Here is an 11,732-nt window from a genome sequence, read left to right as displayed (position 1 = left end):
ACTCAGTGAGATTGGTAAAAACTACAAGGACTGTAAGTTATAGTTAGTTATCTAGTTAAACTCTTATTTGCAATTGTACTTAAATGTTTTTGACATCATCAAATCTATTAACTTGTATATTTTGCATAATTTACAAGTTGGGGGAGATTGTTAGATATATTTGAGATGTCATGTCTAATATGATTCATGTTTAGTTTTCAGATCTTAACAAACAGGACATATCAAGACTTACTGGAAGTCAGAACTTAATATCAAAACTTAAGGTCATATCAGAACTTAAGTGCGGGAAGACTTTCATATAAGGAAGGAAGCTGATTTACAGTAGAAGATCGAGACTTAAACAAAAGAAGATATGCATGAAAAGAGTTAGAAGACTGGAAGACTTGTAGAAGATATCTGATTGATATATTTTAGGAGACAGAATTATATTCCATATCAATTAGAAGTTATCTTGTAACTTTGTACTATATAAACACAGACTTTGGGTTTACACATATGTGTTATCATTATCGAGAACATTATACATTGTAACCTAGCAGCTCTTAGTGATATGTGTTCATCACTGAGAGAGAAGAACAGTTCTTATTGTAACAGAGTTTATTCAATATACTTGATCTTTGTTACATACTTGTGTTAAATCGATTTGATTGTATAAACACTATATTCAACCCCCTTCTACAGTGTTGTGTGACCTAACAGCCTGAAATGCAAAAACACATCAAATACACAAATAACTCAAGTACAAAACATTAATTCAAGCCTTTATAGAGCATTCTAAGTGGACATAAATGCCACTTAACACACCCCCAAACTTGAACCGATGCTTGTCCTCAAGCATAAATAGACTCAAAGAACAAGAAATAAAAATGCATGAATGCAAACTATATGAATGCAACAATCCCCATAGAATAACTTAACCAACCAACAAGCAACATCTCCACAAATACAGTTATTCACACAAGTTCAATTAAATCTCATAAATCAATTCACAAACCAGAAGCGTGTGTGTGTGCAATTGCTTAACAGACATACTATCACCACTAGATCAATAATCATGACTCACTACTCACCAAGGAAATCACAAGGTTATAAATAGAATAAAAAGCTAAACTCAAAATGACTTATAATACTTCAATTCTTATATTGGAGTTATACATGGATTCATGCTTTTATTTATAACACACAAATAAAACAAATATGCTTATTTGACGGTGCAATGAGTGAAGTCCACAAAAGACTTATACAATAATACCCATGTAGCGAGCGTTAGGTTAGTGGATCCCAGACTATAAAAGCCTTAGGTCACTAGGCACAAAGTCCCCTAAGAACTTAATAACTCGAGTATTAAAGAGCCCACTCGTGATCAATTATGCATAACACATTTTTTTTCTTTTTTCTTTTCTTTTTTCTTCTTTTTTCTTCTTTTTTTTCCTTTTTTTTTAACAATTTCTGAACGAGTGTGTTTAGCTCCATCTTGTTCAACCCTAGACTACTCATGTAAAATGAGTCGGCTACTAGCCATTTGACACCTAGCCACAACAACTAGCAATGAAATCCAATGTTTTTCTCCAATTTTTAAATATCCATGTTATTTTATCATTAAGAGAATATCCTAAATTCTAAATATAAATATATGATTAAACCTCGACAAACAAACAAAACATGATCATGATCTAGCACTCAAGCAACCTATGAGACTTAGTCAAATTTATTGCTTCTAGCATGCAAATTAACTTGATAAGACTTAACATTCCTAAATACGACATCACCACACTAGCATCAATATCACAAATCAGTTGGAAAAGTAAAATAAGGGATCATGTTATAATGCAAATGCATGAACTGTATGGCAACAGACTATCATGCAAAATAAAAAAACTACTACATGGAAAATATGCAACTATATGAACTAAACTATCATGAATATGCAAACTATATACGACTCACACATAACATATACTCCTTAACTACTACCCCCAAACTTAAAATATTCATTGTCCTCAGTGAAGGTAATAGTAAGGAATCAAGCATACCTACTTGGAATCATGGTCATCACCCTCAACGGGTGGAGTGTCAGGAGTGTCAGGCGGCGGGTACACAGAATCCTCATCGAATATAGGCGACCAGCTGAGCTCTCCAAGCTGCTCTACTCGCCTGGGTTGTACCACCAGCATACATCTGATCAGATGGGCGGTCACCCGACAAGTGGTCATAAGAATAACCAAACCCCTTCGGATCAGGCTTACCTCCTCCCCACTCCTACATAACTGCTATCGTCAAACTAACAATCGAGGCACTAGGAAGCTGAAGTTGCTCGTGTGCGGGCCAATGAATTCCAACCACCACACATAGCTTCGTCACAATGGAAGCATAGGGAATAGCCCCCATAGTGCTCCCTCGCAAGAACCTCAAAATCCCCTGAAATATAAGGGACCCCAAGTCCACATAATCACCCTGCAGAATACCCCACAACAGCTATGCCCGGTCCACCGTAACATCATGCACATGGGATTAAGGTATAATGTTAGCTCAAATAAACGAGTTCCATGCACGGGCATACCTGTTCATGCATGAAGCTGGGAAAGTAGCATACACGTTTGTGCCCTTCTTGAACTTCCAATGTGTCTCTGGCACACACAAAGTAGCAACGATCAAATCCAAGTTAAAATCCTCACCAGTCTTCGCATTCCAATCCTCCTGCTCCGGCTTTCTCTCGGGCTAACTTATCACCCGATGAATGGCCTATGCACTGTAATCCACAGTCAACCCCCTCACCACAGTAAAACCGTTCTTTTCCACTTTTGCATTCGCGTAAAACTCGCGAACCACACTCATAGGCACCACAACTGGTACCTCACAAATAATAATCCACTTCATCTCCACAATCATCACCAACAACTTACCATCCCTCCCTGATGGCAGAAAACCTCGCTCATTGGCTATGGGCTTCGAAAGCAGCCTCACATACTCCGCCTCAACCTCTGGAGTTGAAAACCTTGGTTGCACACCACCAACACTAGAAGAATCGGTAGTGTTGCTGCTAACTTGGGTTCGTTGTCTCTTGGGTGCCATTGAAAGTGAATAATTTTGAGAGAATAGAAGTGTATAAGAGAGATTTATGTGTTTGAGAATTTGAGAAGTGATGGAGAAGTTTGTGTATAAGTATGTATATATATAGGAAATTGAGAGAGAATTAGTTATGGAAAAGAAGTGGGAATTGATTATGGGAATAATGGTAGTAATGGGGTTAATTGAAATTTATTTGGAGAGGGAAATATGGGAAGTGGAGGAGGAAAATTCGGTTGCAAGCTGTTTTTGTTTTTGATTTTCGATTTTTCTGATTTTTTTCGGCTTTAGGGGCCAGCGCGGGCGCGCCGTGCTTCTATCAATCCAGCGCGACCGCCCCGCCAGGCAGTGCGGGCACGCCGTGCTTCTGTAGTTCACACTGAAAAATTTTCTTTTCTGATTTTTTTGTGTTTTTCTCCTTGTTTTCTTCTTCCTCTATATACTAATGTACAACAAACTTGGGTTGCCTCTCAAGAAGCGCTTGATTTGCATCGTTAGCTTGACATAGAAACTCGAGATCAAGTAGATAATAAAATGGCACTAACCACCTCACAGTTTGTCGTATCCCCATAGTAATGCTTCAACCTCCATTCACCTTGAATGCTTGGCCTGGATCATTCTCAAAAATCTCCACCGCTCCATGTGAAAACAAAGTTTTGATAATAAACGGCCCTGACCACCTCGACTTCAACTTTCCAGGAAAAAGATGAAGACTAGAGTTGAACAAAAGAACTTGTTGCCCCAGCACAAATGATTTGAGCACAAGACCCCTATCGTGCCACCTCTTAACTTTCTCCTTATACATTTTGTTGTTCTCATACGCTTGAAGCAGAAACTCATCGAGTTCATTCAATTGAAGAATCATCTTCTTACCAGCTACATCCAAATCAAGGTTTAACTTCTTCAAAGCCCAATACGCTTTGTGCTCGAGCTCCATAGGCAAATGACACCCCTTACCATAAACTAACTAAAATGGTGACATACCTAACGTAGTCTTATATGTTGTTCGATACGCCCAAATAGCTTCATCAAGCTTCAAACACCAATCCGTCATTGATTGACACACCACTTTCTCTAGAATCCTCTTGATCTCTCTATTAGACACCTCAGCTTGACCCTTAGTCTGAGGATGGTAGGCTGTAGCAATGCGATGATTCACATTATATCGCTGCATCATAGCAGTAAACTTGAGATTATAGAAATGTGATCCCTCATCACTGATTATGACTCTTGGAGTCCCAAATCTTGTGAATATCTGCTTATGAAGAAAATTAAGCACTACCTTCGCATCATTTATCGGAAAAGCCTTGACTTCAACCCATTTTGAGACATAATAAACCGCCAACAAGATATACTGATTATTACAAATGAGACAAATGGCCCCATGAAGTCAATTCCCCAAACATCGAAGACATCAACCTCGAGAAGCACATTAAGAGGCATCTCATCCCTCTTGGACATATTACCAACTCGCTGGCATCGATCACACTTCAAAACAAACTGATGCGCATCTTTAAACAATGTAGGCTAAAAGAATCCCGCTTGAAGGATACGAGTTGCTGTCTTTTCTCCACTATAGTGGCCTCCATAAACAGTCGAATGACAGTCTCGCAAGATCACCCCCCCATTTCACTGTACGGAATACATCTCCTGATGATTTGGTCAGCTCCTTGCCGAAACAAGAATGGCTCATCCCACATGTACCACTTCACCTCATGAAGAAACTTCTTCCTTTGAGCAGAAGACAAGTCTGGAGGCAAAATATTACTCACAAGGTAGTTCATAATGTATGTAAACCACGGTTCTTCTTCTTTCACTCCAAACAACTGCTCATCGGGAAAAGACTCATTTGTCAATGTCTTATCCTGTAAAGTTGCACTTGGATCTTCCAAACGAGAGAGATGATCAGTGACTTGATTCTCAGTACCTTTCATGTCCTTGATCTCTAACTCAAATTCTTAAAGTAAAAGAACCCATCAAATCAGTCTAGGCTTCGAGTCCTTCTTCGAGACAAGATAGCGAATAGCAGCGTGATCAGTGAAAACTGTCACCTTCGTCCCAAGCAAATAAGATCGAAACTTCTCAAAACCATAGACAATGACTAAGAGCTCTTTCTCAGTAGTAGTATAGTTCAGTTGAGCACCATTAAGGGTCTTACTAGCATAGTAGAGCACATGAAATATGTTGTTCTTTCTCTGCCCAAGAACTGCTCTTACTGCATAATCACTTGCATCGCACAGCATCTCAAAAGGCTCATTCCAATCAGGTGCAGTTATGATAGGTGCCATGATTAAATTCTTCTTTAGGATCTCAAAAATAGCAAGGCACTCATCATTAAACTTGAAAGGGACATCTTTTTCTACAAGATTGCACAAGGGTTTAGAGATTTTAGAGAAGTCCTTGATGAACTGCCTATAGAAACCCGCATGACCAAGAAAGCTGTGAACTCCCTTAACAGAAATTGGTGGAGGAAGGTTTAAGCTCAAGTGTAGGAGCTTCCTCAATAAATGGCTTGAGGTGCTTTGGAGATTTGTTTAAATCTTCCAATCCAAGAGATTCAAAAGGCATATCCAGCCTTTGCTTCCAAGAAGAAGCATTCAAATATTGCAACTGTTCATCACCTTCATCATCTTCACTATCTGAATTCCCCAACAAGGCCTTCTCTAAGGCATCAGACCTTAGAATTTGATCAAGTTCTGAAGTAACCACAGAATCGACCAACTCCACTTTTAAGCACTCCCCATTTTCAGTCGGGAATCTCATGGCATTAAAAACATTGAACGTTACATCCTGATCCAGCACTCGCATAGTAAGCTCACCCTTCTACACATAAATCAAGCTTCAGCCAGTAGCCAAGAATGTTCTTCCCAAGATTATGGGGATCTTCTTATCCTCCTCGAAATCAAGAATTACAAAATGAGCAAGAACAATGAGTTTATCCACCTTGACCAAGACATCCTCCATAATGCCTTGTGGATATGTAATAGATCGATCGGCCAACTGCAAAGTCATATAAGTAGGCTTTGGATCAGGTAAGTCCAACTTCTTGAAGATTGACAAAGGCATAAGATTGATGTTAGCTCCCAAGTCACATAAGCATTTTTCAAACAACACTTTTCCAATGGTGCAAGGAATAGTGAAGCTTCCGGGATCTTTAAGCTTCGGAGGCAAATTCTGTTGCAGCACCGCACTGCATTCCTCCGTGAGAGCAACTGTCTCTAAGTCATCCAGCTTCATTTTCTGAGAAAGTATACCTTTCATAAACTTCACATAAATAGGCATCTGTTCAAGACCTTCAGCGAAAGGTATGTTGATATGAAGTTTCTTGAACACCTCCAGAAACTTCTCAAACTGCTTATCCATCTTTTTCTTCTGCAGCCTCTTAGGGAAGGGAGGTGGAGGATACATCTGTTTCTCCCCTGTATTACCCTCAGGAGGAGTGTGTTCAATAGTAGTCTTCCTTATTTCCACTTCAGCTTCCTTCTGCACTTCTTTCTCAACTACAGCTTCTTCATCTGAAACTTGAGAGTGTTCGGGATTTGTAACCTTCCCAGACCTTAATGTAATTGCCTTTACCTGCTCCTTAGCTTCCCTCTTTCCTGGCACTTCAGTGTCACTTGGGAGTGTACCAGGTTGACGATTTAACAAGGCATTGACAATTTATCCAATTTTATTTTCCAAGGTCTTGATAGGAACCGCTTGGCTCTTGCACATGAGCCTCGACTCCTCCAATTCAGATTTTTCATTAGACTATTGTAGCTGGAGTTGTTGCCTTGGTGCTTATTGCGGTTGCTGAAGACCAGGGGGGTTGTAGTGTTTTGCTGAATACTGCTGATAAGGCTGCTGAACCGCATTCTGAGTGTTGTTCCATCTAAAGTTAGTATGATTGTGGTTGTTAGGATGATAGATGGCTGGTACAGGTTGCTGCAACCTCTGAAAGTTGCTCACGGACTGAGTTTTCACTAGAAATGGCACACTGATCAGTCTCATGGGCACCAGCACAAAGCTCACAGACACTAGTGATCTGATTAACTCCATAGTTAGACAGAGAATCCACATTCATCGTTAAAACCTTAATTTGAGCAGCTATAGCAGTAGTTGCATCCAACTCCAGAATTCCTGCTACCTTGCCCTGAGTTAGTCTCTGAGTAGGATTCTGGTATTCATTAGAAGCCATCAGGCATGGGTCTAGAAGTAGCACCCAAACCATTATAGAAATAGTTAATGGTCATCCATTCAGGCATCCCATGATGAGGACACTTCCTAAACATCTCCTTATATCGATCCCAAGCCTCACATAAAGATTTTCCAGATTGTTGAGCAAATTGAGTAAGTGTGTTTCTGATTACAGCAATCTTCGCCATAGGAAAGAATTTAGTTAAGAACTTTTGAGCAAGATCCTCCCATTTGGTGATAGACCCCGGTAGTAGAGAATGTAACCAACACTTAGCTTTATCTCGCAGAGAGAATGGGAAAAGCCTCAACTTAATAGCATTTTCAGAAACTCCATTGAACTTTAAAGTGTCACAGATCTCGATGAAATCTCTGATGTGCATGTTGGGGTCTTCTGTCGGAGAACCCCCAAACTGAACTGAGTTCTGTATTATCTGAGTTGTGCTCGACTTGATCTCAAAGGTATTAGCCGCGATGGCTGGTCGAACAATGCTAGACTGAATATCATTGATCTTCGGTTGAGAGTATTCCATCAAAGCCTTTGGATTCGCTACGGGTTCTCCTATTACAATAAGAACTTCTTTTTCTTTCTCAACTAAGATCTCTTCTTCAACTTTCTCCTCGACTACCACTTTTTCCTCAGCTTGATCCAGTGTCCTCTTACGAGACCGAGAACGCGTATGCATACACGCTCACTAGAGTACCTGGAACACGACAAGGAATTAAGTAAGTAACAATGTTCGAGTCACTGAAGTTTAATGACCAATGATGATAAATACATAAACTAAAAATTAACACCGATATCCCCAGCAGCGGCGCCAAAAACTTGTTAGGGCTAAATTATGCGCTAATATTCACGCAAGTATACACGATCGCAAGTAATATAGAATAAATTCTAGTTCATTCCCACAGGGACAGGTTTAGGTTAATTTCAATCACTGTATTTATGCAACACTAGTATGATTATTATCCAATGCGAAGACGAATAACAAATTGAGGTTATTTATACTAAGATTAGCTAAGAGATTATATTAAAGAACATAAACTAAGATATTAAAGAGAGTTGAATAATATATGACATAAACATGGGATTCTAACTTCATTAAATACTTCATTCAATAGCCTTTTCGTTCTTAACCTTAGCATGTAATGGTGATACACTAATCAGATAACACGAAACTGATAAACGCCAACTTTCGTTGTACGAATACCCTACTACCAAGCATCCACAAAAGAGATAAAAGCTAAATAGACACTAATTATATTGAGACACTATATGTCTATAGAATTTGACAACATAATGGTTTAACACACAAGTTATCTATCGTAATTATATAGGACAAGTAAGATGGTTAAAATTACCTATGAATCATGTATATCACATACATGAACCTATGCTAGCATGGCAAGTTCTAAACCCTTAAATTCACTTTCGCTTCATTAAAGTTTAACACACTATCTTATAAGTTCACGACGTTCATAAGACGAATAAGCACAACCAATACTAGGTTATCATACAATCACCACACACTAAGGTATCGAAACAAGATTAACTAAAGAAATCCAAAAGTAAATCTGTTAGAACCCCACGATAACGATAGCCCATAATCGGACTCATCATCAATGTGGGTTCTGATTAAAGCTTGGTATAATAAACGTAGTCTTTATACTTAAATAAAACCAAGTACGAAACAAGAGTAAAGGTTTACGAATAAGAAAACTAGCATCCAAAGTTACAACTTAAAATAAAGAATCATAAGAATAAACTAGATCTTCTTCGCCTTGGTTGAATTGTGCTCTACGGTCTGCTTGCTCCTTCTCCTTAAGCTTTGGTACGTCTTCTTATGAAAAACAAACATAAGTTATGTATATATAGCAGCCCATGCAGAGTAGAAGTCCAACGGATCAAAATTCCATGAGAAACAAGATTTTAATTCCCGACCTAGCGCGGCCGCGCGCTTCTTCAGCGCGAGCGCGCCGTCTCTCGGGAAAAATTGTTGACTTCTTCTTTTCTTGCTGAATTGAGTCGGTCTTTTCACGAGCTTTTATTTTAGACATCATCCTAACACCAAATTAGCATCAAAACCATGCCAATTCACCTGTATTCCTGATAAATGCCTGAAATGCAAAAACACTACAAAAAACGTTAAAAACACTAACAACTCGAGTACAAAACATCAATTCAAAGCTTTACGGAGCATTATAAAGTGTCATAAATGCCACTCAACAACTACCCTCAAACCTAACAGCCTGTGAAGGCTGATTTGCATATGAAGGTGCATTTGTGACATCCATGGGGTCTTCAGTAAAAACTGATGAATCCCCCATGGTTTTGATGGTGCCATCAAGGTCTACCCCAGCTAGAAGCTTCTCACCATCTGAATGTAGTTTCTGGGTGGTGAACAAGGTTGCTTGAACCAAGTCACTTGAGTTAGTTTGCACTTGAGAGTTAGATTCAAATGCTTTAGGTGGAGAAGAAATTTGTGAGATTAGAAGTTGTTGCTCAATAGTGAGTGTTGACAGCTCCCCTGAATGGATGAAGGAGCTTCAAAAGATGTGCTCTCACCGTGTGTGCCATCTTTATTTCTATTACCATACACTTGGATTTTATCAAGTGCAGGCTGTGCAGACTCTATACAGGATGCATTTGGGTGAATGCTCTTTTTAATAGACACACCTTGTTGAGAGGTGTATCTAGAGTCTGTTTAATAGAACGATCGGCCAACTGCAAAGTCATATAAGTAGGCTTTGGATCAGGTAAGTCCAACTTCTTGAAGATTGACAAGGGCATCATAATGATGCTAGCTCCCAAGTCACATAAACATTTGTCAAATAACACTTTTCTAATGGTACAAGGAATAGTGAAGCTTCCAGGATCTTTAAGCTTCGGGGGCAACTTCTGTTGCAGCACAGCACTGCATTCCTCCATGAGAGCAACTGTCTCTAAGTCATCAAACTTCAATTTCCGAGAGAGAATACCTTTCATAAACTTCATATAACTAGGCATCTGTTCAAGAGCTTCAGCGAAAGGTATATTGATATGAAGTTTCTTGAACACCTCCAGAAACTTTTCAAACTGCTTATCCAGCATTTTCTTCTATAGCCGCTTAGGAAAATGAGGTGGAGGATAGATCTGTTTCTCCCCTGTATTACCCTCAGGAGGAGTGTGTTCCACAGTAGTCTTCCTTGGTTCCACTTCTGCTTTCTTCTGTACTTCTTCTTCAGCCAAAGCTTCATCTTCCGAAACTTGAGATTTTTCAGGATTTGCAACCTTTCCAGATCTCAATGTAATTGCCTTAACCTGCTCATTAGCTTCCCTCTTTCCTAGAACTTCAGTGTCACTAGGGAGTGTACCAGTTTGACGATTTAGCAAAGCGTTGGCAATTTGCCCAATTTGATTCTTCAAGGTCTTGATAGAAACCGCTTGGCTCTTGCACATGAGCCTCAAGTCCTCCAATTCAGATTTTTCAATAGACTGTTGCAGCTGGAGTTTTTGTCTAGGTGCATATTGCAGTTGCTGAAAACCAGGAGGGTTGTATTGTTTTGCTGCATACTGTTGAAAAGGATGCTGTACCGCAATCTGAGTATTGCTCCAGCTGAAGTTAGGATGATTGCGGTTGTTTGGATGATAGGTGGCTGAAATTGGTTGCTGCGACCTCTGAAAGTTACTCACGAACTGAGTTGATTCACTAGAAATAGCACACTGCTTTGTCTCATGGGCACCAGCACAAAGCTCACAGACATTAGTGATCTGATTAACTCCATAATTAGTCAAAGAATCTACCTTCATCGTCAAAGCCTTAAGCTGAGCAGCTATAGCAGTAGTTGCATCTACCTCCAGAATGCCTGCTACCTTGCCCTGAGATAGTCTCTGAGTTGGGTTCTGGTATTCATTGGCAGCCATCAACTCAATCAATTCATAAGCTTCATCATAGCTTTTAGCTCATAAGGCTCCTCCTGATGCTGCATCAAGCATGGGTCTAGAAGTAGCACCCAATCCATTATAAAAGCAATTAATGATCATCCAGTCAGGCATCCCATGGTGGGGACACTTTCTAAGCATCTCTTTGTAGCGATCCCAAGCCTCACATTAAGATTCTCCAAATTGCTGAGAAAATTAAGTAAGGGCATTTCTGATTGCTGCAGTCTTCGTAATAGGAAAGAATTTAGTTAGGAAATTTTGAGAAAGATCCTCTCATTTGGTGATAGACCCTGGTGGTAGAGAATGTAACCAGCACTTAGCTTTATCCCACAGAGAGAATGGGAAAATCCTCTACTTAATAGCATCTTCAGAAACTCCATTGAACTTGAAAGTGTCGCACATCTCGATGAAATCTCTGATATGCATGTTGGGGTCTTCTGTCAGAGAACCCCCAAACTGAGCTGAGTTATGTATCATCTGAATCGTGCTTGACTTGATCTCAAAGATGTTATCCAAGATGGCTGGTCAGACAATGCTAGACTGAATATCATTAATCTTCGGTTGAGAGTAA

The 11,732-nt window shown here is 39.6% G+C and overlaps 2 non-coding genes across 2 annotated transcripts; both read left to right on the top strand.

Moving 5' to 3' along the window:
• The first annotated feature begins 7,308 nt into the window (after positions 1-7,308).
• LOC141662158 (small nucleolar RNA R71) lies at positions 7,309-7,415 on the top strand. Its single transcript, XR_012550285.1, has one exon. It is a non-coding gene; the product is annotated as a small nucleolar RNA R71 (small nucleolar RNA).
• A 3,858-nt stretch (positions 7,416-11,273) lies between these two features.
• Positions 11,274-11,381, top strand: LOC141662255 (small nucleolar RNA R71). The gene has a single exon (XR_012550378.1). It is a non-coding gene; the product is annotated as a small nucleolar RNA R71 (small nucleolar RNA).
• Positions 11,382-11,732: the final 351 nt, after the last annotated feature.

This window comes from Apium graveolens, chromosome 5 (genome assembly GCF_009905375.1).
Source record: "Apium graveolens cultivar Ventura chromosome 5, ASM990537v1, whole genome shotgun sequence".
Classification (NCBI taxonomy): Eukaryota; Viridiplantae; Streptophyta; class Magnoliopsida; order Apiales; family Apiaceae; genus Apium; species Apium graveolens.
This window is presented reverse-complemented; position numbering and strand designations above follow the sequence as displayed.